The sequence below is a fragment of the Pinus tabuliformis genome, chromosome 3_2 (genome assembly GCF_031772625.1).
Source record: "Pinus tabuliformis cultivar Carrire ecotype Pingquan chromosome 3_2, CPIR1, whole genome shotgun sequence".
In the NCBI taxonomy this organism is placed as follows: Eukaryota; Viridiplantae; Streptophyta; class Pinopsida; order Pinales; family Pinaceae; genus Pinus; species Pinus tabuliformis.
In genome coordinates, this window is record NC_142302.1 from 1,059,450,767 (window position 1) to 1,059,478,089 (window position 27,323).

Below are 27,323 nucleotides of genomic sequence, written 5' to 3' on the forward strand. Positions count from 1 at the left end.
TAAACCATTATTGATTTCTTCTCCTCACATAAGTCCTACCTCGGCAGGAAACATAACCGTTAGAAGGAAGCATAATAGAGCATCCAGGCACTTTCGGGGGAGGAAGAATTCTAATTCGAATTTAAGTATGGATTGCTCTCTTATTGATATTCCCATAATTGATATTTCTTCAAAAGGGCCCCTTAGAGCAAGTCAGCCTAATGACCAAGCATCATGACTCATATAATGTCCATGAATATTAGGGGTCTAGGGGTGGACCCCAAATTTTTAGCCCTAAAGGATTTGTTCATATCTTCTCATTCCAATCTTCTTCTTATTCAAGAGACTATGCATGGACGTTCTGATACCATATCATACTTCAGAAGAATGTTCCCTTCTTGGCATATTGCAGCTACAGAGTCAAATGGTCTCTCAGGAGGACTGGTTGTCTTATGGGATCCAGTATGGATATCGGCAAAAGCTTTCACTTGTTTTGCTGGTATCCTGCTAAGTGCAAAGTTTCATGGTATTCCAGGATCCATTCACATCCTTAATGTTTATGCCCCCTACAAGGACCGTCTTTCTTTTTGGAACCGTTTCCTTTCATCAGAAATCATGCAGATGGACTCATTGTTAATTGCTGGTGATTTGAATTGTACCCTCAACATTGATGAAGTTTGGGGTAGAGGCAGGAGGATCGATCCTTTGGCTGGACTTATCAAAGACGCTATTCTCTATCATAATTTCATTGATGTCTACCCTTCAAAAATTGATCCCACTTGGGATAATGGAAGATCTGACTCTGCTTATTTAGCTAAAAGACTTGATCGATTCCTGCTTCATGATAAGCTGCTAGATCGCCTGGGGCTGCCAGTTTCAAAGACTGTTAATAGTTTTATCTCTGATCACAGGCCAATTTCTCTTCAGTGGAAAAGGAATGGTATCAGAAAGGGTCTTCCCTTCAAATTCAATAGAGTCTAGCTGGAGGATTCAGACTTTAATGACCTTGTTCTAAAATCCTGGCCGAGCCATTCCCCTTTGGACTCCTCTTCCCCCTCTCTGATTTTACTAGAGAAACTAGCTTCCCTTAAGTCCATAGTCAAAGCCTGGCAAAGCAACAAGATGAAATCCAATAGGAGAGAGCTGAATGACATCCAAAAGGAATTGGATGAAATAGCTTGCAAATTGTCTGAGAATGGTCTACCCCTTAATTTTCGCCATCGTATAAAGGAGTTGGAATCAAAGAAAAACAGATTATTGGCTATTGAAGAAGCCTCATGGAGATTAAAAAGCAGAGCAATATGGTTAAAGGAAGGAGATAGGAATACCAAATTCTTCCACAGATATGCAAACAAAAGGCGAGAAATTAATTCAATTTGGGAGATAAAAGACGAGGAGGGAAATATAGTTCATTCTCAAGAAGGAATCTCAAATGCGGCTGTAAGTTATTTTAAAAATTCATACTCAAGGAATGAACCCGGCAGGGTGGAAGATATATTCTGGGGAATTGACCCTTTCCCTACCATGTTCGATGATGAACAAAATGATTTTCTTTATAAGCCTGTCACTGAGGAGGAACTTCTTTTGGTAATGAAATCTTTTAAAAAGGACAAAAGTCCTGGTCCAGATGGATGGACGATAGAGTTCTTTATTCACTTCTTTGAGCTTACCAAGAAGGACCTACTAGGAATGGTGGAAGAATCAAGAATATCGGGCAGGTTTCACCAGCACATTACATCAACATATATCGCCCTCATTCCAAAAAAGGAAAAATCCTCCTCCTTCCTGGATTACAGACCAATTTCTCTGTGTAATGTTATTTATAAGATCGTCTCCAAGATCATTGCTGGTAGAATCTGAGGCATCCTATCCAAATTCATCTCTCGGGAACAACATGGGTTCCTCCAAGACAGGAATATACATGATGCGGTGGTGAACACACAGGAAGCTTTGCACTCCTTACATACAAAAAAGTTGGAAGCTGCAATTCTACAAATTGATCTCAAGAAGGCCTATGATTGTCTTGACTGGGGGTTTCTTAGATGTCTACTCTCCAAAATAGGCCTGAATCATCAAGCATCAAACTGGATAATGGCATGTGTTGAAAATGTGAATTTTGCAATTCTAATCAATGGATACCCTACTACTTTTTTCTCAGCAGAGAGGGGGTTAAGACAGGGGTGCTCCCTATCCCCTCTCCTTTTCATTCTTGCAATGGATTCCCTAAGCCTGCATTTGAAAAGAGCTGTTAGGGAAGAGCATTGCCGCCCCATGATGATTAGCAGAAGAAACTCCATATCTCATAGTTTATTTGTGGATGACATACTGATTTTTGCAATGCTATGCCGTGTCACTTGGAGCTGTATTTACAACGTACTGTAGAATTTTCAAAAAGCTACAGGCCTACAAGTAAATGAAAGCAAGTCCGTCTTCTATTATGGAGAACCCGATATGGGGATTATTGAATATTTGACTAATCTGTTTAAAATTGATGCAAAAAGCATAAAGGAAGGCATGAAATACCTTGGATATCACTTAAAGCCTTCCTGCTATAAGAAATTGGATTGGCAATGGATATCTGAATGCTACTATAAAAGGATAGCAGGATGGGAAAATAAGTGCCTATCGATGGGGGGCAGGGCGGTACTAGCACAATCGGTACTAGCGCAATTAACTGTATATTGGGCCCATCTGTTTTACATCCCGGCTAGCATCATCTCTTTACTGAACAGTATGACGACAAACTTCATATGGGGTGGAAGCATAGAAAAATGGAAATATCATCTGTCAAAAATTTCAAGTATTACACTCCCAAAAGAACTTGGTGGATGGGGGATTATGGACCTTCAGAAATTTGGGATGGCTCTGTTATGCAAATCTCTTTGGAGGAGTATTTTTGGAGATAGCTTATGGAGCAGAACTATAAGGAATAAATACATGGGAAATAAAGACTTATCTTACTGGTACAGGGAAGGTACCATAGGATCCTCTTATGGTTCTGCAATTTGGAATAGTTTCCGCAAAATTGAACTATTTTTCCTCCAAAATCTATCTTGGAGCTTGCAAAAAGGGAACAAGGTGTATATAGGGTATGATCCTATATTGGGAGCAGAGGATGACTCTTTTATTACACCACAGATAAAAACTGCCCTCCAAAGATCTGGGGTCTTTGTATGGAGTCAAGTCATTGCTGGTTGGCAGGGCCCTTCTCCCATTTGGAAAGAAGCCCATGAGCTGGGCCTTAATGGTTCACTGGCTCATCAATGGCATAGGATACTAATGACCATGAGGAGTATTGGTTTCTGCCGCACAAATTTTTGTGATTTTCTCACCTGGAAAGGGAAAAGGGGGAAGAATAACATAAGTGTAAAAGATATCTATTCTTCCTTGACTAGAAGGCATCCACCTCCACCAGATAACATTTTCCCTTATCGGCTATGGAAATCAGGTGCCCCAAGCAAAATTATCATTTTTTCTTGGCTGGTCTACCACAACAAAAATCTCACATGGGAAAATTTGCAGAAGAGGAAATGGATGGGCCCGAGTATATGCCTAATTTGTAAAAGGGGGGGGGGGAAATAATTATCATATGTTTCTAAATTGCAATCTCACTCATCAGCTATGGAAGAACCTATCCTCTTATTTTGGTTTTACCTATATTTCTCATCCTTCTATCAAAGAGGCACTTGAATGGTGGGGTACACAGAAAAGATCATGGAGATCCATACCACAATTGGTCTTTTGGACAATATGGAAATGGAGAAACAAACTCTTGTTCCAAAATAGGCAGAAAGATTTCCAGTTAGTTTTTGAACAGATCATATCTTTGTACAATTCTCTACCACAAAAGACCATACATCATAAAAAAGGAGATGAAATTGTGAAAGACAATCTCAAACAGATGATTTTCCCTAGAGCTTTTTTTGATGGAGCAGCGCAAAACGGAAAGTGTGCCTGTGGTGTTTTCATTGCTGTAAATGAGGAACAAAATATTTCTATTCACTGGAATGGTGGGCGAGGAACAAACAACAAAGCAGAAGCCATGGCACTTTCGGGCCTCCTTCACATCAGCACTTTCCTAAGCATTCTGATTCTTCAGATATATGGGGACTCAAAAATCATCATTGATCATGTCATTGGCAAATATCCCATTAAAAACACCCAGCTGGCTGGATGGATGAACAAAATCGACTATTACTGGGAAAGGAAAAAGGACTGGTCTATTCAACATGTTGAGAGGTCACAGAATACTCAAGCAGACAGTCTATCAAAGAAAGGACTTCTAATTCAATCTGGTAAGTGGAAAATGGATATTTCTCTGAGGGATACTACTTACCAGATTGTGGATTTCCTCCTCCCTGGTACGTAACTTGCTTCTTCTGGTTCTCTCTGGCTTGTTGCACTTTGCAAACGAGAGTTTAGGTCTCTCTCCTATCTATTGGGTACTATCTTACTATCGCCATGATTTTGCTATATCTTTGGATATCTTTTGAATTCTGACATACTCCTTTTGCTTTGTCATCTTTTCCCTGGTTCCTTTTTAGCATACTACTGATGTAACAGTTTTTGAGGCTGACTGTTACAGTGCTTATATTTTTGTTACAAGGTTTAGATGTTGGCTTCTGCCAATTATATGTAAAATATGTATTCGATGCCTGTCTTGTTTTTAATATAATATCAGGTTTTTTTCATACAGACAAAAAAGGAAGAAGAAAAAAGTATTCTTATCTTTGTTACAACGAGTTTAATTACATTGTATAATTATTTAGGTTTATGCTTACAAATAGATTTTAATAGTTGATTGTTGTGGTCCTTACAACGATTTTAAATACATTGTATAATTTTTTAGGTTTATACTTACATATAGATTTTAATAGTTGAGTTCAGGTATGTATGTTGTTAGATGATAACTTAGTTTTATGCAATATTATCTTTCATAATGCATCAATGCCTATAGAAAGGTATCACGAATAGTCATATCATGTTATGTATATATCATCATGACATTTGTCTAGTCCAACAAAACTAAACTATGAGGAATTGTATATTTTAATGTTAGTTTCAAGATTTACTTATGTATCAAGGTTGTTTATGGATAAATTCTCTGCCTTGTGCTTAAATGCACTCAACCTTATGTTTAAATGCACACAAGATATTAATCAAGCCTAATTCAGTTATTCACTAGAATAAAAATTACCTCTACATCCATAGGTTAGACAGACTTGATGAATTATATTGGTAATGCTTTAAGAAATGTGAAGACCATTCTAAGACATAATCTTTAAATTAAAAAAACTCGAAGCTATTTTTAAGTCAAATAAAAAAAAATTGTTTATGAAGTAAAGCGTAACAATGATACTAACACTAACCCAAAAAGCTTAAAGATTACCACATGCCGACCTTAGAATATTTACTATGACATTATTAAAAAATGCACTTTATATTAGTTTCTTTGATCAAAATCTCTCTAAGTACTTGACTTCTTTGACTCAAAATTAGTTTATTTCAGTTTCATAAATTTTTCAGGTTTGAGATTTTATAAATACATGTAGTCCTTTGTTTTCTCAATTTCCATAACTTCTTTGGATGAATAAATTATATTGTATAGTCTCTCAAGGTTGAGGGGCCAGATAAATGCATGTATATTTTCCCAATTTACTCTATACACTTAAACATGATTCCATAGATGACTTATATATAATATTTGAACCCAAATATCATGGGTAGATTGAAAATGGTGATCAAAGATACAAACATATTAATGCATAATATATTTGTACTTGGTGACTTATATGTGCACCATCTAATTTACGATGATGGTATAATAGAAAATATTGAGTATTCTAACCAATCATAACCAACAACATGTGAGATTTTGGAAGAAACCATAACACTTTAACAAAAATATTCTAATTTACAAAATGGGAAAAGCAAAAGGATCTAGAAGAAATGGAAAAATAGGTATAAACTAGGTGCCATGATCCCATAATTTGAATAATAAGAGAACTTCGTTAGAATGAGTCGATAAATCCATTAATTGAATGATAATATACCAAATGCCCTTTGTGCAATTTAAAGGTATGAGGTAATTATTAAAATTATTAATCCCACTACAATTTTATTTCTTAATACTTTCCTCATTCTCCTTCTACTCATCAACTAACATATGTATGAAAATGCTAACTTATGTTGGAATAATTAATCATTTAGTGATGTAGATATATCTAAAAAAAATAAGAAGTAATAAAATCCATGATATAAAAAACATTATTTCTGAATAATTTGTAGGCACATTTATGAATACTTTTTTATCTAGAAGTTGTCAATAAATTCGCTATAGAAGAAGGAATTTTCACCCAACCATAGGCTCCATATTCACATGTACAAAATGAGAAATTAGTGACTACATGACTAAAAACATTAGTGACCACAATTATTTCAAGTGAATTACTACTAGATTTGAGCAATTTTAAGTGACCCAAATAAAAATGACTAACTTAAATCACTAATTTAGTCTAGAGATAGAATATACAACAAGACAATAAGTGACTCAACTAAAAAGGACTAACTTAAATCACTAATTTAGTCTAGGGCTAAAACATATCACTAGATAATAAGCGACAAAATTAAAAAGTTTAATGTAAATGACTACTATAGTCCAAGAAGAAAAATATGACCAACTAACAAGTATATGAATTAGTCATTTGTGCTAGTCATTTTTAATCGTGTCCCTCCGGAAATGGAAAATTGTCATTTTGATAATAAAGTGTTACATTTCACTAAATTTTAACACTGCAAAAGGCATTTATAGTGTTAAAATTTAGAGAAATGGGTCTCTGAATCCATCTACAATGTTAAATTTTAGAAACCCTCTTATCAGTTTGCAATGTTAAAATTTAGGTTGATAGATTCAACGACCTCTTAAAAGGGTCTATGAATCCCTTTATAATGTTAAAATTACAACAAAATCATATAATATAGAGTATACATTTACAATATATAATAGTTTTATACTCTCTTTGAAAAAAGTTACAGGAAAAGGAGTTTCAAACTGATATAGACGAGTTATGAGGTTTAATAGTAAAACAAACATTGTTTGATTCGCATGCACTCTATAGTCTTAGATGCTAATGAAGGTTTGGTTTGTGTATTCTATTTCAAAACTTTCTAGTGAGAGTAAGTTTAAGGTAATAGATGAATTATTTTTTTGTGCTATCTCTTCTTGTGGCGTTGCATGTTGAAATATAAAACTGAATAGATAATAGTATTTTTTTGGGTTGTTGTGGTGTTTCATCTTGAAATATAAAATTGAATAGATAATAATATTTTTTTTTGGATTTAGGTTGTAGATGGCCGATGTTGAAGTGCTACCATGGTTGAAGGCATTTCCATTGGGACCAGATTACCATCCCATAGAAGCTCAATTAGTTGATCCAATTGGGTAAATTTTGAAGATAGAGAAGTTATCTAGTACAACATTTGAAAGATAATTTATCCAATACCCAAGGCACCCAAGAGAGTTGTCATTGCAAATCTAAATCATTATTTGGGGAAGATACAAAGCAACAACTAAAATAGTGATACAATTGGTGTTGTTATAGGAGAACCCCGAAATGCTCAAGGGTCCAACACTTATAAAGATGCTAGTGAATTTAACAAAGGAACCAATCTTGTGAAATTCACTACTCCCCAACAACAAATAGGATGAATTCCCATGGAAAATAGAGGAGGCCCTCTATAGAGCATGGTGAAAAAATCAATATGGGAGAGTGGGGAGACCTACACACTAGAACAATTTGACGCCAAGGCGAAGGTGTTCGCAAGATCTAGAATGAAGTCCTCAAGTGACGATGCTCCTTTCGTGGTGGAAACATTGTTCTAGAGGGAAGCTAATGATAAGCCTATTATTGTAGAGGGTGCCAATTATATCTTTGGAACTGTCCTTGGGGAGCCCAATGAGAAATTTCTACCACCATCATCTCCACAACATTGGAGAAGAGTACATTACCAAAGGAAAAACAGGAAAAAAGTGGGCTCTTTTAATTCATATTTAGACCTCTCAAACAATGCTTGGAATATGCAGATTTCCTCACGATCACAAGGGTCATTGCTTTGTTATATTCTCAACGAGGTGACCCGATTTAGTTCACCAATGGTTTATATTTACATATTGCTCAATTGGTTTTCTTGGCATGTGGAGGAGCATGATGTGCATTGTCTGAATTATCTCCACATAGGTGTTTCAAAATTTTGGTACGTTATCTAGGAGATGAAGCTCTTGCATTTGAGTAAGTGGCCATACACGAAGGTTATGGTGGTGAGGTTGATATAATAGGTACATTCCCTATATTTATTTTGCAGCTATATTTTTTTCCTTACAATTATTTCTTTTCCCACTATAAATACCTATCGTTTTCCATTCCTTGAATTAACAAGATACCTGATGAAATGACACCCATGAATGGGGACATTGCTGCTATGGAGCTAGGATAACTTGTCCAACATCAACTGTGGGCATTACTACTAAGAATTCATGATATCTTTCCCAACATCATGTATGTTTTATGGAGTGTAATCACATTATACGTTATGCTTTATTGTGCATAGATCAGAGTGCTAAAATCACACATCCATTCAAAGAATCTTGATTTCTAACAAAAAATGCATTATTACAAGCTCTTAAAGAGTAAAGTTAATAGTAAATATGTCTTGGGGGAAAGAGTTTATTCAACATATTCTCTCCACCTATCAATATGAAAAGGGTCGTGATTCTTACAACATGCTTGATTGTGTTCCCTGAGCACATGATCGGATGCGAATGAGTGAAAAGTAGCATTCAAATCTAGCATTTGTGAGTATCACCTTGTAAGTTTAGATTTTAAGTTTGAATACATCCCTCCATCCAACAAATGACTCATTTGTAATCCCTAAAAAATTGTAGCTGACTCAAACCTTCTTCTAGTGTTAATGTCATCATAAGTTTGGCAGCTCATAACTTAGTAGCATTATTATAATATAGGACCCCTTCCTATACCACGCCCATAAAGGAGTTTGTGAGACTCTTATAACTATAGAACACCTTTTTCTTCTCTAGGTCTTGGATTTGCATGAGTGGTCCCATTGAAAAAGCCACAACTTATACATTAAGAAATATCCACATAAGAAATATATCTTGCCTATATTGGTTTTTTCACCTGTAATTAGTACTTGTATGTTGCCTAAAATTTATAGAAGAACATGTTTGGTGTGACAATTTTTTCTTGGAAGAGGTTGCATTTATTCTCAACAATATTTCGTAAAGGACAAATTTAGGTAGAGTGATGAGTCTCGTTTACCTCGTCATTGTCTAGAAAATATTGTAAAGCTTCATCAATAGTTCTCTCAATTAGATTTCCAAATTCCAATCAAGAGGAGGAACAAATAGAATGTGACAATCTACAAAAGTCTAGTTCTGGAACATCCGACTTGTCTTGAAATTGCATGAGAGATGTCTTTTAGATCATGTAAAAACCTTTTAAAAGTCATGTGTGATGAATTCTATCTGTCTTTATGTGGTAGGGTATTCTCGAGAATCATCCACACAACCACCATGGATTTAATAAAAGAGTTTCCTTGTAGTTTCCCTAAAAAAAATTAATTCGCTATATTTATTTGTCTTATTAAAGCCATCTTCTATTAACCCTCTACAAATATAATATCAAGGAATGAGTCTTATCATATGATCCTTTTATCCTGTTCTCAAAGAAGGATTTCCCATAGTATTATTTGCAAACATTCCAAATATGCCCCATGGCATCTAAAATCATTCTGAGCCCTTTGTATCTTTCATTTTAGGCCATGCAACAACCATCCAAAATTATTGTATACCAAAGTACATATTTTTATGATAGTTTATGCTTGATAATTAGTATTCCCAACACATGAATGTAAAGAAAGAGTAGGCTTCCAGTTTCCCTGACATATTTGAACTCACTTGATTTCCACGTCCTAGAAAAACCATCTTCTATTGTGCCTATATGCAAGAGAAAATAAAAGGTTGGATCTCATTACAAAATTATTTGGCCATGTACTTAAAGAAGCATGTCATTTAGGACTATTTCCAATTTTTCTAGATAGGCCCATTGGCATCCTGACTTGTTTTGAAAAAACTATCGCCATAAATCATCTTACAATGTTACATTAAATATTCACTATTTTTTTTATTATAGCCTTTATGGATGACCAAATATTCTCTATAATAACCACTTTCTTGAATATTCAACACATATTAGTTATAAACCCATTTATGAAATCCTTTTTTGGATGTTTTTAATCCTACAATGGTTGGGATTAAAATAGTTTTCTACCTATGTGACAATAAAGTCGTAATTAACCTAATCAGATCCTAACCATTTCCAGGCTCTTTAAAATCCAATGCATCTCTTTGGATACTAGCATCCAAGACTATAACTCCTTTCTGAGGATTCCTAAACCTGATATATCAAAACCATGTGTTCCACTTATAATGACAGCGCAAAAACAACCCTTTTATACCACCAATATGTATAGCAGTCTGAATGTTGTTGCTCTTTAATTTACCCTAACAACCGTTGATATTTACAATGACAACCCTTATTGTGTGAAGGTACTCTAGTGTAAGTGGAAATTCCTTGATAGATAATAGCACCTCAATGTTTACGAACCTATGAATATTTATATTTTGGCACGCAACCCACAAGAAGAAACGAAATACAAGTTCAAGCGGGTGTTACATAGCTCAAATTTACTCTCACTACAAGGAATGCAATAGAAAAAATATATCACATGAACAATGGTTTCTCCTACTTCATCGTCCTTCATTTCTTCTTCCTTGTAACATGCCTATGTATAAAAAAATTCATTTTGGTTCATATTTTTGGGCGACTCTATGTTTGAATTTTCATCATCAACTCAAGATAATGGAAAATAACAAGAATAAAATGGAGGATTCTATTCCTTTACTTTGTAGGTTAGATATTCTGTGAGAGAAGTTTTTCTCCACATCCAAAATTCATGTACACTTGATCACTTTTTCAATATTCAACCCTCCAATTATTTCCTATTTTTAATTAGATATTCCATTCCTAATTTAGTCTCCTCTCATACTTATCAATAGGATAGCATATTTCTTTGTAACATGGGAAGGCATCAACAGAGTTTGACCTAACTGGTTTCAGAAGATTGGTACCGTCTATGGGGATTGAACAAGTGTCTAAAGGTGAGATATACCCATTTATATGAAATCATACACCATGCACTAGTGATGGAGTTTGATGGAAAAAATGTCCCATTATAAATATGGTCAAAATTTAGTTTTCGACATGATGTAATATTTCCCACAACTAACAAAATTTATGCCTTCTACTAATTGAATAATTGTTTTGTAACCCAAAGAGACTTTCCTCTTGGTTTATCTAGGTTTCAAGCTAGGGAATCTTGTTGATGCCTCGTTCTAATCATGGTCTCAACTAACTGTCCTTTTTGAGCATTCCACTGCACTTCCCAGTGACCTACCAAACCTGAATTTTCTTCATTTTTCCATATGGTATCCCACATTTCATGTTGATCCCCATCATATAGGCATATCCAACCTTGCTTAAAGTGTAACTACCAAGAAATTCCCATTGGTAACACCATCATATGAACACATCCAAGACTTATCTTATAGAATAAACAACGTCACATAAAGAAAATCCAATGTTGATATCTTTTGAAAGATAGTTTATATGTCTCACACTAACACTAAAACACTTTGATTTGTCTCTGCAAAGCAGCATACAAGAGGGGATTATGTTCCTTTTCATGTTTCCAATGATTCCCTCATGAAAATTACCCTTCTCTAAGGTGATACGATATTCTGGAATGTTGGAAAATTTATTACAATGGCTAACACACACTATTGATATGAGGTGCAGGTGTGAGTGTTAATGGCATCTTCAATTTGGAGACAATGTTCCCTTGTGGAATGTTGAAAATCCAGATGTCCATATTTTGCAACGATTGAAGTTCATGCAAAGAATGAACTTGAATTGTGACTATGAACTTCAATTAAATTTTGAAATTATAACAATAGACACTAAAGGCATCCTTAAGCCACAAAACTACAAGAAACCACACAAGACCAGAAAACTATGCCTCTAAGATTTCTTCAAGACCAACTAAGATGCAAGTTTTTGATGTTTATGGCGACTTAAGTCATGAAATCATATTGATTTATGAGTACAACATGTATATATTGGAGTAAGATTCCTCTGATAATTACCCAACAACTCTAATTATGATGATTGTTCCACTATGATACTTGTAATTTGAAACACTCTAAAAATCCTTGACTTGAGACATGAAAGTTGAGTTAAAACTTAAACCTCAACCAACAAACCATCTATACCTACGTACAATTTCAAAGATATCACACTAGACTTAATGAAAATAAACCTCACTAACCAATCCAGCGTAACCATCCTTGCAATTGGTTAAGTCTTATGAAACCACTCATAATTATCTAAGGTCCATTGCAACCAATGATTGAGGAAATTACTTCCATCAAATGTCTCCATGTGTTCAACAGATAGTCAGGGAAAGCATTCTAGTGTGAAACTCATAGAAAAATGCTCACTAATTGCAAATATGGTAAAAAATATAGATCTTTTTTGTGTTGACCTCCGGTCTACATACAAATCCCTTGCTCTACTACGTCAACATAACTCCGACAATCCAGGAAATGATTAGACTAAAAAATAGGTGTTGAAAATAAAATCAAATTGAGAAGCCATTACCATATCAACATATTTTTCCCACTGTCTACAAATACCAATAGCGACTATTTATTGAATATTTCAACTCATGATAATCATATATGCACTCAAAAGTCAATTTATAAAACTAACTAGTAACAACTCAAGATTAGGAAACACCTACCAAAGTAAATAGATCTATGTTACCAAAGCACTATATGAAATCTCTAGAGTGTAGATAGTGCATATCACAAGATTATATCAAACTGGTGGAAAACTGAAAGTTATATATACATAAACAATAATCTGGAAATTCAGGACAAAATAACTAGAAATATGTAGCAATAGTCACATTCCTTGCTTTTATCTATGGGAAAGAGAAATTACACAACTTGGTAGCACAAAATTTATTCTGAAAACACATTTCCCTCATTGTCTGGAAATAGTAATAGCGACTATTTGTTGAATATTTCAACTCATGATAATCACTTCTGCACTCAAAAATTAATTCCTGCAACTAACAACTAAAGAATAGGAAACACCTATCAAAACAAACATATATGCTTAACCAAAATACTGTATGAAAAAACAAGAGTGTAGACACTTCATATCTCAAGATTAGATCAAATTGGTGAAAAAATAAAGGTTATATATACATAAAAAACAATCTGGAAATTCAAGCAGTATACTAGAACTTTGTAGCAGCTATCGCATTCCTTGCTTTTATCTATTAGAAAGAGAAAATATATAGCTTGGTATCACATACAATCTTCTCACTCAACAATTGTATTATCAAATAGTGGATTAACACTGAATTCACTTCTAACTTCTCTTGTAAAGGTGGTTTTTTTAAGACATATCTCAATAATTTACGCCTGTCTCTCCTTTATAGAATAAGATAGAATATGGTTTGCAATGCATGTTGACTGCGCACGTAAAGCATCTAGTTTGAGTGTATCAACCCAAACCCTACCTAGGATATTGAACCCAACTTGCATGGGAAACATTTCTATAATAGCATGCCCAATGAAGAAGTGTAAATGCATGTGCACATTCCTTTTCTATCCTTGGAAACAACATCCTACCTAATTCTAGAAATTCTCCCTAATCCATTCAATTTACTCTATCTCAAAAAGCATCTAACTCGGTTGAGTCATGTATGCTTCACTAAGTCTATTGTTGTTGAATCTGTAGCTACCAAATCTGTATATCATGTTGCACCATACATGAGGCTCCCTCTCACTCCAAGTGCTTTCTCTTCTTGAATCAAATAATCTATGCTCACAATAATGCACCATCTCTCCAAATAAATAAATCACTTAAGTAATGCTCACAATAATGCACCATTTCTCTAGATAATGAAAGAAGCTAAGAAAGCACCGGTCTACTTGCTTCAAGGAATGGAGAACAATCTATAGCAACCAAGTAAACCAACACTATCACATCCTCGTAGTGAGAAAATTCATGTTAATCCTGAACCAAAGGCACTTCTTCACATGGCATAGGGGTTTTAGATTCAAATCTAGAACATCGGTTAAGGAAATCGAGTATTGTAGGCACTAAACATTTCTATTCGTCATAAATGCAATCAATGGAAATATACATATCCTCACATATTTTTGAATGCTCGTGAACTATTTACCAGACATTTTCAATTGATTCAGATTTTCAAATAAGGTAAAGGCCCTATTTAGAGATGTTTTTACTGTTGTGGAATTGGATTTGGATGCTCATGTACAATTTGAAGCATTTCAAAAACTAGGAGATACAACTACTAAGGGACAAGTGATATGATTTTGATTTTATCTCTTCTCTAGTTAATATGAGCATGTAGACTATCTCCATCATTGTAAATTATAGTTGAATCCATGGAAGCATTGGTTGGGGAAAATAATTTTTCTTCTCCAAATCCTGATTCTTTCTCTCCAATCAAAGAAAGAATGACCTTCCCTATAGGAAGCATACAAACAAACACCATCATTATCTAAACCTTCATTTCATGAAGAATCTTTTCCAGTATCATCAAATATTATAGATGTGCAACAATCATTGGAAATATCATCATCCTCATTGGGATCTTCCGAGTTGCAAAATTCTTTTGGGAGATTCCGTAAACACAAATGACTAACTAGTGGATAATCCTCATGCCATTTCCTGGCATCACACTACAGGGACATCATGAAAAGCCTCGTCAATACATTATGTTCAACATCAAAACAATTACAAAATCAATCAAAATACCTAATATGTTGCTTAAGTGAAAGATGATAAAACTTGAAACCTAGGATAGGATTCACAACACCAATTTCCACTGGGGAGTGGACAAGGAAACCTTTGTATTCTAGTGGAGTTTAGTAGAGAATACCTCACTGCCAACCCATTTGATTTTTCCATTGGCCCATGTGATGAGATCTATCAAATTGGAGTTGCAATAAGAGACTAAGAATATTCTCCATACATATGTCTTCTCTTTCATAAAGTATCTTGCCATACACCACATGCAACCAGAGCTAACTACACTCAAGGAACAACGCTTCGCTCTACAACAATGGCACCAAAATTTTTATCACATAGAATGGTTCCTCAAGGAAATTAGTTCCAAGGGGGTCTGAGAACATCTCAATTTGTTGTCCCTTTTTCTGTTAACAAATTTCTCTATTTGGATATGGTGCATGCTAATCCCCGTGTGGCATCTTCAGTCAAATTCTTCAAATATGGAAACAAATATATCAAATCAACCCTTGAAAACTGTGAAAATGATTTACCAACTATGCATGAGTGATTAGTTCAAAGACAAATTGGTGGATGGAGAAAATTAAATAACCAAAGATCCAGAAGGAAATTTGAAATCTAATCTTAATAATAGAAAGATCCCAACTCTTGACTCTATATGATTAAAGCATACAGAACATTATCTTTGAATGAATTATTAATGATCAACCATATACGTAAGCAGGGTAAACTTTCTTCCATTAATCAAATATGTCAAAGTATATATTTTTGATAAAATTTCAAATCAAGTGTATGCAAGGAAACAAAGGGGACTTAGTTAAAGTTTCTCAACTCCTGACAGATCTAGAGTAGGTCACCTCCTGCCTATCAAATTACCTCCTAGTGCCAGAGGAGCAACCACATATTCACGCAGAGTTTCTTCCTTTGGACCATGGGTGCTAAGAGTATACATTGCTCATATATCCCCCCCATGATCATATATATGGACCCCTTGATTGTTCTATAGAATTTTGACAGGGAGCCACTTCCTAGCTCATTCTACTTTCCCTCGATAATCAAACTCAAGTGACCTATGTGCCATTGGATTTGTTATTAGATCTCTCTCCATCACTCTCTCTGTTTGGACTAGCTGTTGGGTTTCCCACTTTTCCAATCTTGGAAAAACTCACTAAGTATTTTATATCATTGTACCCATGTCATGGTTTTATACATGTGTTCTAAGGTTGCGTCAATATATGTTTCTTTCTTTATATTTTTTTCAAAATTTCGAGGAGATGCACGTGTTCTCCCATATTATGCTCTTAGTAGTTGTATCATTCAGTCTTATTGGCCTACTTTTGTGGTCATTTGTGTTATATTAATAAAATTATCTTATTTTATCTACTCAAGGCTTTGCTGACCTATGAGGATGCTTAACAATGGCCTTAGGCTTAGAAATTCAATGTAGAAAGAAGATAAGAGAAACATTGAGGAATATGTAGGACATTGAAAACTAATAGATTAAATTGCTTCCTTTCTCTTCTTTCTATCCAAAGATTGTTTTGCTTCAAATATGATATTACTTTTAAAAAAATAGATAACTTTATTTTTTCCAAAATATTAGCATCTAAAAAAATCAGTGCTTTTTGTTTATATCCATATAAATATTTATTCAAGGATGGTGGCAATATTTTTTATTGAGCGTATCGAAACTGCTTTTATGAAAATAGGAAGCTTGCTTTAGAAAAAGAAGAAAAACACCATCTCCAAAATTATAAGGATGCTTTTTAAATATAGAGCCCTCCATACTTAGAAATATTATAGTGCAAAATAGCACACAATAAACATTAAAAAGATTTCAGATTGGTGTTCCCTCAGCTAAGAATACAAAACATACCCATGAAATAGTTGTCTCATGAGTTTCCCTTTCTTAGTGAACAATAGTAGAAGTTGCTCATTGAAATATTTCTCACATAAGTGCTTCCTCTGGTTGGTTAAACTTAATATGAAATTAGATGAAAATCAACCTACCATTCAGAGAACACTTCTTGAAAATAGTGCCCTTATTATGGTATTTTTGTCTTACGCTATTTTGAATATCCGATGTTGCTTTATTCACGAGAAGGTATTTCCTTTATTTTCTTGATTGATTCTTCTATATTATATAATGATCGTGTCTCTTTCTAAATTTCCCATGTAAATAAATCTACATTTCACAACTTTAAGGTGTTCGATTTCTATGCTTTCACAGGTTATAGAGTTACGAAATTAAATATGCATGGATTAGAAAGTCAGTGCACTTGTATAGATATCATAGGCAACTAGCAAATTCCAGACCGCCCTTTGAATATGAAAAGTTTCTCTAGTGCCCCTTATACTAAAATTCCAACAATATGGTGGATTAGTGGGATGCAAGTGAAGTAATATTCCATATATTAAATTTGATAGGTCCTCTTTGTGGTAACCCTACTTTTGAAGCTAAAATATTTGACCATTTATTAAGGTGATGAAATTTAGTTGTTGTTATTTGATGGTTATTATGGTCTCTAACTAGTCATCTAGTTTGCTGATACAATTACATCTTCCAAGGCCATAGGAATCTAAAGTGAACTAGAAAGGAAACACCCTAGACTTGACCTAGGGTTCAACTTCTTAGTCAATGTAGAGAAAGGTTCCATGCAAAGAGGTATGAATGTTCGAGTGGATATTGACAAGGAACCTTCTCCACACCATGCAGCCATTGAAATAACTGAAGTTGAGCTTAGGTAGCAATCATTTGATTCCTACACTATTCTTAGAACTTATAACATTTTGTTAAGAATTTGGTGATCTTGCTTCTAATCTAGGGGAGTTATTAACTCAAGTAGGAAGTTGTTTTCTGTGAAGATCGAAGAAGGGAGCTGGAAGTTTTGGAGAAGGTAATATAGAGAAATATTTAACAGTTTTTCCTCTAGATTGCATCCGTGGTAAAAAAATGATTTCAATAATTATGACATTTATTGATTCTACGATGGATTATTTTTCTTTACTCATGCAAGGTGGAAATCCCTTATATTTTGTGAAACTTCCTCTATTGGTATTAATTTCCTCTGACCAACAAATCCATTGGCTCAGCATATTTTTACAATTTTTACATCCATGATTACAATCATTGTTTTTTTTTTCATGCCTTAATCTTTTTTACATGTATTTGAATGCTCTTTACTAGTTATTATATGTTATCTCTCTCTCCAAAGTTCCACACATGTGTTGATGATCCCAAAGGTGGAGAGTTTGTTTAATGATGCCTTGATAGTGAAAATAAGGCAGGATTGGTACAATTTTCTTGCTAAATGGAAAATCTAGAGATGAATTTGGAAGGTTTGGGTCCTTTTTGGGCAGGGGATCAAAATCAGGAGGTAGTTTTCTACTTGTGGGAGGGGATACTGAAAATTTGGGGATGGAATGCATTCAAATAGAACATGAATTGTAGGTGTATGTAAGTCAGGTTGACCCTCATAAAATATCAGAGGACTCAATTGTTGTTCGTATAGAAATGATAATCAATCTTATGAAAAAAGAAACAGGTTGAGATAAACACATATAAATGCATCGCAAGCGAAATAAAAAATGAAAAAAATAAGAGGAAAAATAAAATCGTAGGTGAAAAACTCATTTGAGGCACTTGAGATTTGCTCATTGATTGAAAACCTCCATGAGGTGGCCAATGTGTTTGAAAAGGAGAAGAAAATATAAAATAAATAAGATCCTAGGTGAAAACCTCTTTTGAAGTGCCTAAGAAGGCCTACTAGTTGAAAACCTCATCGAGGCAACTAGTAGGCCTAAAGAAAAAAAAAATGAAAAAAAAAAAGAGAAAAAAAGGGAAAAGAGATGAAATAAAAAAGATCAGTTTTTCCAGTTGCATATAAGTACTTGCATGTAGGCTCTCCTCCACCTGCATAAGGAAGATAAATAGGTCAGTGCCACAAAAAGATAAATAGAAAGAAATGAGCAATAAGGAAAGCAAAAAGTGAAAAAAAATCAACCTTGGGCTTGTTATCTTCTGTGAAAAATGCTAAAGAAGGACCAAGCAGATTTCAATCCATCACCCTAAACTATTTCCATGACATTTCCCATCATTCCTAAGTCTTTCTCATGCATTTTCCTCGTTGTCCTAAAATGCTACAGGAGGGCTTTGTTTTCCTACATGAGGCCAAAATACATTGAGAATTTTTTTAATCATATCTTGAAAATCGTGCATCCATTTTCCGAGTTGTTTCATGGGGAGATCCATATGGACGATGATAAAATGATTACGAATTTTGAACAAATTCCAGTGCACACTTTTTGAAAAATTGACCTTGATTACCTAGAGCGATTTTTAATTATTCTTGATATTCGTGCATCCATTGGCCAAGATGTTTTATGGGGAGGTGCATAAGGATGATGGAAACATGAGAAAAATATTTTAGGTAAATCCAATATACCATTTGAGAGATATGGATAAAATAATTATGCTACAAGAGATTGTGCAAAAATGCTACACGAGGGACTAGAATTGCTATAGGAGGAAAATCTGATTGTAGGCAAGGGTCAAAAGGTATGTATTCTTTAGGGAAGGTTGACAGAGCTCACTAAAAACCACTTCCATCGCTCATTCACTCCATCTACCCAAGATTCATCTTGAAATTCTGCTATGGCTTACATGAAAAAATCAAAAAACGATTTGTCATCAACGTTTCCACCACCTACACCACCTCTTGATGATTCTAACCATGTCCTTATACCTTCTATGACTTTCCATTAATCCCACGTGTAGTATTGAGATATTGAAAAGTAATTAAATGGCTCCTATAGGGAGTATTCCTCATGTAGAATCCTGTGCAGTTACAACAAAACTCAACACCAATTTTTTTCCACACATAGAGTAGAAAATCTAACCACCTTGAGCATCACAAAGTGATTTCTAAAGTTCAGAAGGGACAAATCCTCCTTAGGAAGTTTTCCATCCACTCCACCACCAACATATGGGACACATAGAATAAACCTACACATAAAACATTTTTATGACTCAAAGGGTCATCAAACTAAGAATACCTATGTGGAAGCAAACAAAAGAAACCAACATCTTCAATATCATCATATTATGACGTGCAATTCCAACATGAAACCATCTCCAACAAATCGACATCACTGGTAGGTACATGTATGCAATATTCTTCACCTCTTCTCTTGAGTTTGTTATGTTTAGAAATTTGTTGTCAATGCATAGGAGATGAGGCTTTCTAAGATAAGGATTATTCAACAGTCTCGGCCACCCTCGACCAGTTAAATGTGGCTAACTCCCTCACTCATTAAACGTGGAAAAGCCAAATGAGATAAAGTGATAGTTACAATGAAATTGGACCAGATCACCAAGTGCACCAATCCCACTACCATAGAAATAAATACAAGAACAAGGAGCAACTTCAGATGTATCCATGCTCATTACCAAAATAGTTAGAGAGGCATATTAAGACCTCGAAGGTTGAGCTAGATTCTACCATGGGTTGTCTAGAATGCTACATAAGAGATATAGAGTTGATTTTCAGGTGCTACAGGATTAGGCATGGTTGTTATAGGAGAAACATGACTACTATATGAGACATAGTGGGTACGACAGGAGACGGTATGACTACTACAGGATTGACCCAAGCAGTAAAACGTGGCCCTATATTGAGAATTATTGGGTACAAACCCTATAATTTTGAAGGGGTATCCAAGGAAGGATTAAGTACTTGATATCTCGCCTCTTACAAACAAACATTCTATGAATTTTTGAAAAAATCCTCCACTAATCATCCTATAGCATAACAATACAAAATTTGAAGTTTGGAGTTTTGTTGTGAGTATGAGAATTATGATAAGAGAATACACTTATTTTGAAATTGGAATACCTCACTCATCAACAGGAAGAACTCATCGTCCTCTTGCCATAAGTTGAAATCATAAGTTGCTCTGAAATTGATAATTGGCATTAGGGTTCAGTTGCACAAACCTTGAGAACACATTCAACTCCATGTGGCATGAACACATTTTGTTGACATAGATAGAAGAGATTTCCTGGAGTCACAAGGTAAAATCCTATTGGAACTTGAAGGGACAAACAGGGATGGTTCTGCAGAAGAAGAAGAGGAAGAAGAGGGTGGCAGGGAGTGAAAAAGGAGGTTAAAATAGAAAAAAATACAAATGAGAAATCTAAATAGGAGATAAAAGGAGGATAAAAAGGGGGAACAATGAGCCTCCAAGATCATTTAAGAAGCATCTAGCCCTTAAGAAAAAAAAGGAGACAGGAGAAACAAGTGATTTTTTCAAAGGAAAAGGTTGAGAAAGAAGTGGCTACCACTCTAACAACCTTGGGCACACCAACCAAGCCCAAGGAAAGGAAGCCAAGGAAATGTCCTTTCTATTTCAAAAGAAGGAGAAGCATTAGACTCAATCAAGGGAAACCTCGACCTCCCTCAGTAACCCCAATAAAACTTGAGGAATACAATAGTAAGAAAGAGGAAGAATTAAAGGGAAATAGGGAGCAAATTGAAGGAGTAACCTCCCTCCAAGCTAAGGGAAAATAGCCCCAAGCCTCATAGAGAAGGAGAGACACATGGTGAGCCAAGACTAACCATCTGCAAGAGGATTATGCCCTTATACAAGATAAAATATAAGTGCTATAGGAGAAACATAGTTTCTATAGGAAAGGAGGAATTTTCTACAGGAGAAGACATAGTGCTACAAGAAATTGTAGTGAGCTGCAAAAGACCCTGATTTTGAGCAATTTCACCATGAAATCCTAGGATTTTAAGGACAACATCCGAAGGAAGGTTAAATACATATTTCTCCTTGCCATATGTGAACAAGAAGCTTGAAATTTTTTCATTTTTTTTAATAATATAACTTATGGGAAACCTGTTATAAAATTTTACGAATAAAAGATGAAATGTGGATGTTTTCTTTGAATTTAGCCTCATAAGAAAAGGAATTCCAACTATTTCTAGAAGCAGAGAATTGCCTTGCCCACAACCAGAAGAAGAAGCAAAAGAAGAATTTGGGGAATAAGAGGAAGAGGATGGAGCAAGATAAGATGTGCCAAGATTCCTTTTGAGGTAGCTTGAGATGTTAAGGAAGCCACCACGACCATGAGTGAGGCACAATTAGATCACTATGTTGCTCATAAGATGAGCAACACTTTTAGCAAGGGGGTATGATGGGCCACTAAATTAGATATAAATCAAGGCCCACCTCACCATCCTTAAGCACATCAAATCTCTATTTTTTCATTAGATGACATATTTTTAACTTTAATATGTTCATTAGAAAGATTTAGAGAATATTTCGTATTTGTGGCTAATATTATTTATTTTTGTAAAATATTGTAAGAATATTGGGAAAATTATGAAGATTTGGAGGATGAGATAATTTAGGAAATTTATCCCTAATATAGGTGGATAAGTATTGGATAATAAATTATCAAAATATCATGAAATAATTGACAAATTATAGAGCTCCGGCGTTTGATAAAATCTAGGACTGTGTTCCCTGTCATTTCATTTAATGCAGATTCCTAGTGTTAGGAACCAGATCCACTATTTGAGGGATTTTGGAGGAAAGCTTCCTCCTTTCAAGGAGAATGCTTCCTCATCATTTCTTATAATTACAAATTTGCATTTTCCTCTATAGGGATCTACGTATTAGTCTTATTGTTGAGAAAACTTGTTCTTTAGCATCTCCACTTTCATTTCTAGTAGGGATGTACCTGGATTGATTCAAATATTGAAGTTTGGTGAAATTTTAGCTTCTAAAGCTTGGTCTCCTTCATAGGACTCTAAGTATCCTTGGATTCGACCATCCAAAGAGCCTTAGAGCCCTATTGTATAATTTTATTTTCTTATTTTCACTTCTTATTCACATGCATCTCTTATTCTTATTTTTCATATTTCCGCATTTAGTATTGATGCTTCTTTTGTTGTAGGATTGGGTTAAATGATTGAAGTGACTTTCTTTGCAGCTTATTTATAGATTCAAAATAATTATTTATCCTTATAGTATATTTTAAAAGTCCTATTCATCATTGAGCTACTTGGATTGGTTTACTAGTTCACAAATCTAAAACTTCTAGAAGTCCCTTGGAGCAAAAAGTAGTAATTTTATGCTATTTTGTAGAAAATTTTAATGAGCTTCAACTTAGTTTATTACACTTGTATTTGGTCATAAAAAAATTAAATTTAACAACAAATTTTACCCTAATTCATTTTCACTTGATTAGGTTAGGCATTTGCTAGGTCAACTAGCTCACTAGTTCTTGAATTTATGGCTTTTAGAGTAGTAATTTTATGCTATTTTTTAGCACATGTTAATTGAGGTATTTTGGAAGGAATGCACTTGTAATGGAGTCCTAAGACATCATAATTAATAATAAAAAATTATGATCCTATTTTCTTTTGATTTACTTGGTCATTCGATGAATTATCTCCTCATTTAGAAATTTTGTTTCGCATGTAGCAACCTCCTGTAACACATGTAAACTTGACCATATTTTCTCCAAAATCTTGGTTTTTGTCTTGCAGGCTTCAATCATAGCCCATAGGGTATAAATACATGATTGAGGAAGAATAAAAACCAAATAGGATATGCCTTTTTACAAAGTAGATTAGGCTTATTTATTTGACTTCATGGTCTTAGGATTTCAATTACAAATCATTGTTCATTCCTAGGATTAATTTCCTTTCAAAGTAACATTTTCATTTATGCAATTATTTTAGGCTTTGATTCATGAAATATACTCCATTACATTAGATAAACGAAATAAGAACACATTATATGCTGCTCATATAGTGTCGAAACCTCTTAACTTTGTACGAACCCCAGGTTGGTAACTTAAGTTGGTAGCCTTGGGAGTTACAACATTCTTATTGCAATACTGTGGCTCATCATATAGTATCATGTACCTATCATATGGAAATTTTTTAGTCACCTACTCCTTTCAGAACCACAACGTTGAGGTCCATGGCTCTTTGCAAACCCAAGATAAGTGTTTCGCAGTTTGCGATGTTGTTCATGCACTCAAACTCCAAGCGGTTAGAGATCAGATGTTTTCACTGTTGTAGGTCTACTAAACCACAACTAGATCGAGGGATCTCCTGCGTTTTGGAACCATCAAAATACAATGTACAAATATCATATGTATAATAACTATGTGCTATAATAGTACTACTATTACTACTACTACTAATTGTACATCTGTCATTTTCACTAGTTGGACTAGGAAGGAGCTCCAACTGTGCGTCTGGAGGAACTTAGGGTGACTGAGTGAGATAACACCCCAAATCACTTGCCAAGAAAAAAAATTCCAAAGGTGAGATCTATGAAAGATATTGGGTCTTTTTGACCTTCTAATGGAGTTATGATGTGCTTCATGTGCCACTCTAAGTTGACCTAGATCTGATTGTTTATGCCCTTGTAAGGAAGCCACAAATGTGACCAATCCATTGAAAAATACCCTTGTAGTTTGCTGGACCAGTCTCTACTTAACAATACAACATATGCTTCTAGAATTTCCATAGTTACTATATTTTTACATTGGTGAACTCGTTGGTCGGATGATAAGCATATTAACACATTTTTTAGTTCACCAATTGCATGGAAAAGACTCCTGTCAAGATGAATAATATGTGCATATATTTTATCCCATTTTGCATTGATTTTCTTTGCGACAGATAAAGTCATTATGTTTATCAATGCACTGGAATCAATTGAGCAATTGTGTACATTATAATTGAAAATTTCAAATGTTAACAAAAATGGAGGGCCGAGTGTGTTTTCTTCTAATGTTAAAGCATTAAGTGCAGATTCAAGAGAACAGAGGACATACCCAAACCCTTCTTTGAAGAAGTGTCGTTACCTAATATGGAGTGTTTGAGTGATCATATGCACATTTCCCACTGGCTCGCAATCTTCGTTAGTTGAAAAAGTGAAATATTCACTTGATCCTTCTTCATCTCTTTAACTATGATGTAATCTAGTGCAGGAGAGATTGTTGATGTGTATGGAGGAGTAACTTGGTCAGTGACTTATGTATTGATGTACTTACACTTACTACTTTCAAAATTACTTTTCTCCATGATTACATTTAAGAATTTCTATGGGTCTTCTATATTGAGTTGACGAGCAAACTAATCTTCCTTAAAAATGCTCTTTCAATTTTTGCTTCGTTAACTCTTGTTCGGTGGCCGACTCTTGGCTTCTAAAATTATACTGGTTGTTATTCTTATGGGTCGGGACATCACTTAGTGGAAACTTTTAGGCAATGTTATTTCTATCTACGAGTATGAAATTGAATTTTTTCACTGCATTCCCGACGCTTGGAGTTTCCTCAGTCGCACCAATTTATGACTTTTCTTTCACAGGCTCAGTCTGCTTGTCAAAAAAATTTGTGTCGATAAAATTCACAACAACAGAATTCATGACGTGGTTCTATTGCGGGAAGGTTTCTTCCAAATGATATTCTTGGTGAAACGAACAGTACTGATCCATGCCCATACTCTCAAATTTCAGCACAATGTTCTAACTTTATGCAGATTTGGCTAACTAGTTGTTGCTACTTCTCGAGTTAGCCATCCTTTTAAGAAAGTTGAACTAAGGAGGCTTGCTACTCACAGTGGTATTTCCTCACCCTTGTTTCACTTTTTCCAACTCATTGGATAGAGACTTTTTAGTGTGGGTCAAGCTTTCAAGATCAATTGATTCTTCCCTAGCCTTTCTTAGGAAGGTTTGTGACATTTTCCCTATGTCTTTGGAGTCATTTGTCTATTTGTCATCTGCAATGACTCTGATCGCATGAAAATCCTTTTAAATAGTGATCGCCTCTTTAAAATTCTCAGCCAAAGTCAGTTTCATAGTTATTTTCACAAATTGTCCAATGCTTGCTGGTAAGGCAGATGTGAAATAATCAATAGTGATGGAGTCATGAGGTTTTGTATCTGTTGGAAATTTGTTTAGGAATACGTTAAACCTCTGATTGAAATATTTCACTTTCTCTTTGTGCTCCATATTGGTATTTCCCGTCTCTTCCAACAACATGGCAGGGTTTTGGTCATCACCAATTTTTTCAAGAAAAATCTTCTTAAACCGCTTCAAGTTCTGGATGGAATTCGGAGGAAGACTATGATACCATACAACTACTTTGCCATCTAAGGTGCAGAAAAAGTCTACATGCAACATCATCAGAATGTACCTCTAACATTTTCATATGTAGGTGGAAGTTGTCAAGATGGTCCTCTGTCTTTATTGCTTTGTCAAGGAGATACTTTGTTAGTAGCTTGTCTGGATGTCTTGGCATTTTGTGTAGAAAAACCACCTGTCCAAGTGGGCTCAGAGACATCTAGTCCAGATCTTGGTCCACCATGTATTCGTCACCATTTTCCCATTATTTATCATAATTTGATTGGTTTTCTTCCTCTTCTTCTTCACCACCTAGCCTGTGAAATGTATCGCCCAAGATTAGCATGTTGTCACTGTCACCATTTTCGAAGGTTGGAGGCTACTCTAGCTTTCCTCCATTATATTCAGAGTGTGCTAACTCTTTAACTATGGAAAGAACCAAATATTTGATTGTGGATATCACTATCTCAATGGGAGTGGGTTGGTTATTCGTTGGAAAATATGGAATATTATGTAATCTGGGTATCAATCCAATAACTCTTGCAATCTTGCACGTCATAGGACAGATGGATTGGATCTAGTCATAAGATATTTCACAAGTTTGTACAGTATCAGGTTGAGAAGGACTACAAACTTAAGAAATATGTGTAGGGGAGGTGCTGGGAATGTTTATGCCTTGACCGGAAGATGTAAGGTTGCGGTTGGTGAGGTTAACAGCCATAAAAATATGGTTTTCCTCCTTCTAGTGATAGAAATATTGACGGTGTTGGACTTGCCAACATTTAACGGGTCTCCCCGATATGTGGACCCAACTAGACCTCAGATAATTTGGGATAGGAGCCCCATACATAAAATGTCCTGGTTATAGGGTATCCTAAAGATATACCTTGGATCTAACTATCATCAAGAGATGGGAGTGCATATGTTCCTTGAATAACAAAGGACATGTGCCTGGTGAGTGTTCAATCATATATGTGTCAACATTCTTTCATTATGGAGGGGAGGAGAATTGAACCTCTAAGAGAGATTTAGTAGTACCACCCTAGTAGAGACACACATAAACAAGAAGGATTCATACAACATCAAGAGGACTACTGCACAGAGATGCAATGGTCATTACAACCGGTGTAACAAGGAAGATCTATCTAATATCGAGCAGAATAGTCCATGAGGATGCGATAGCAGTAATAACAATTAAAACACATTCTC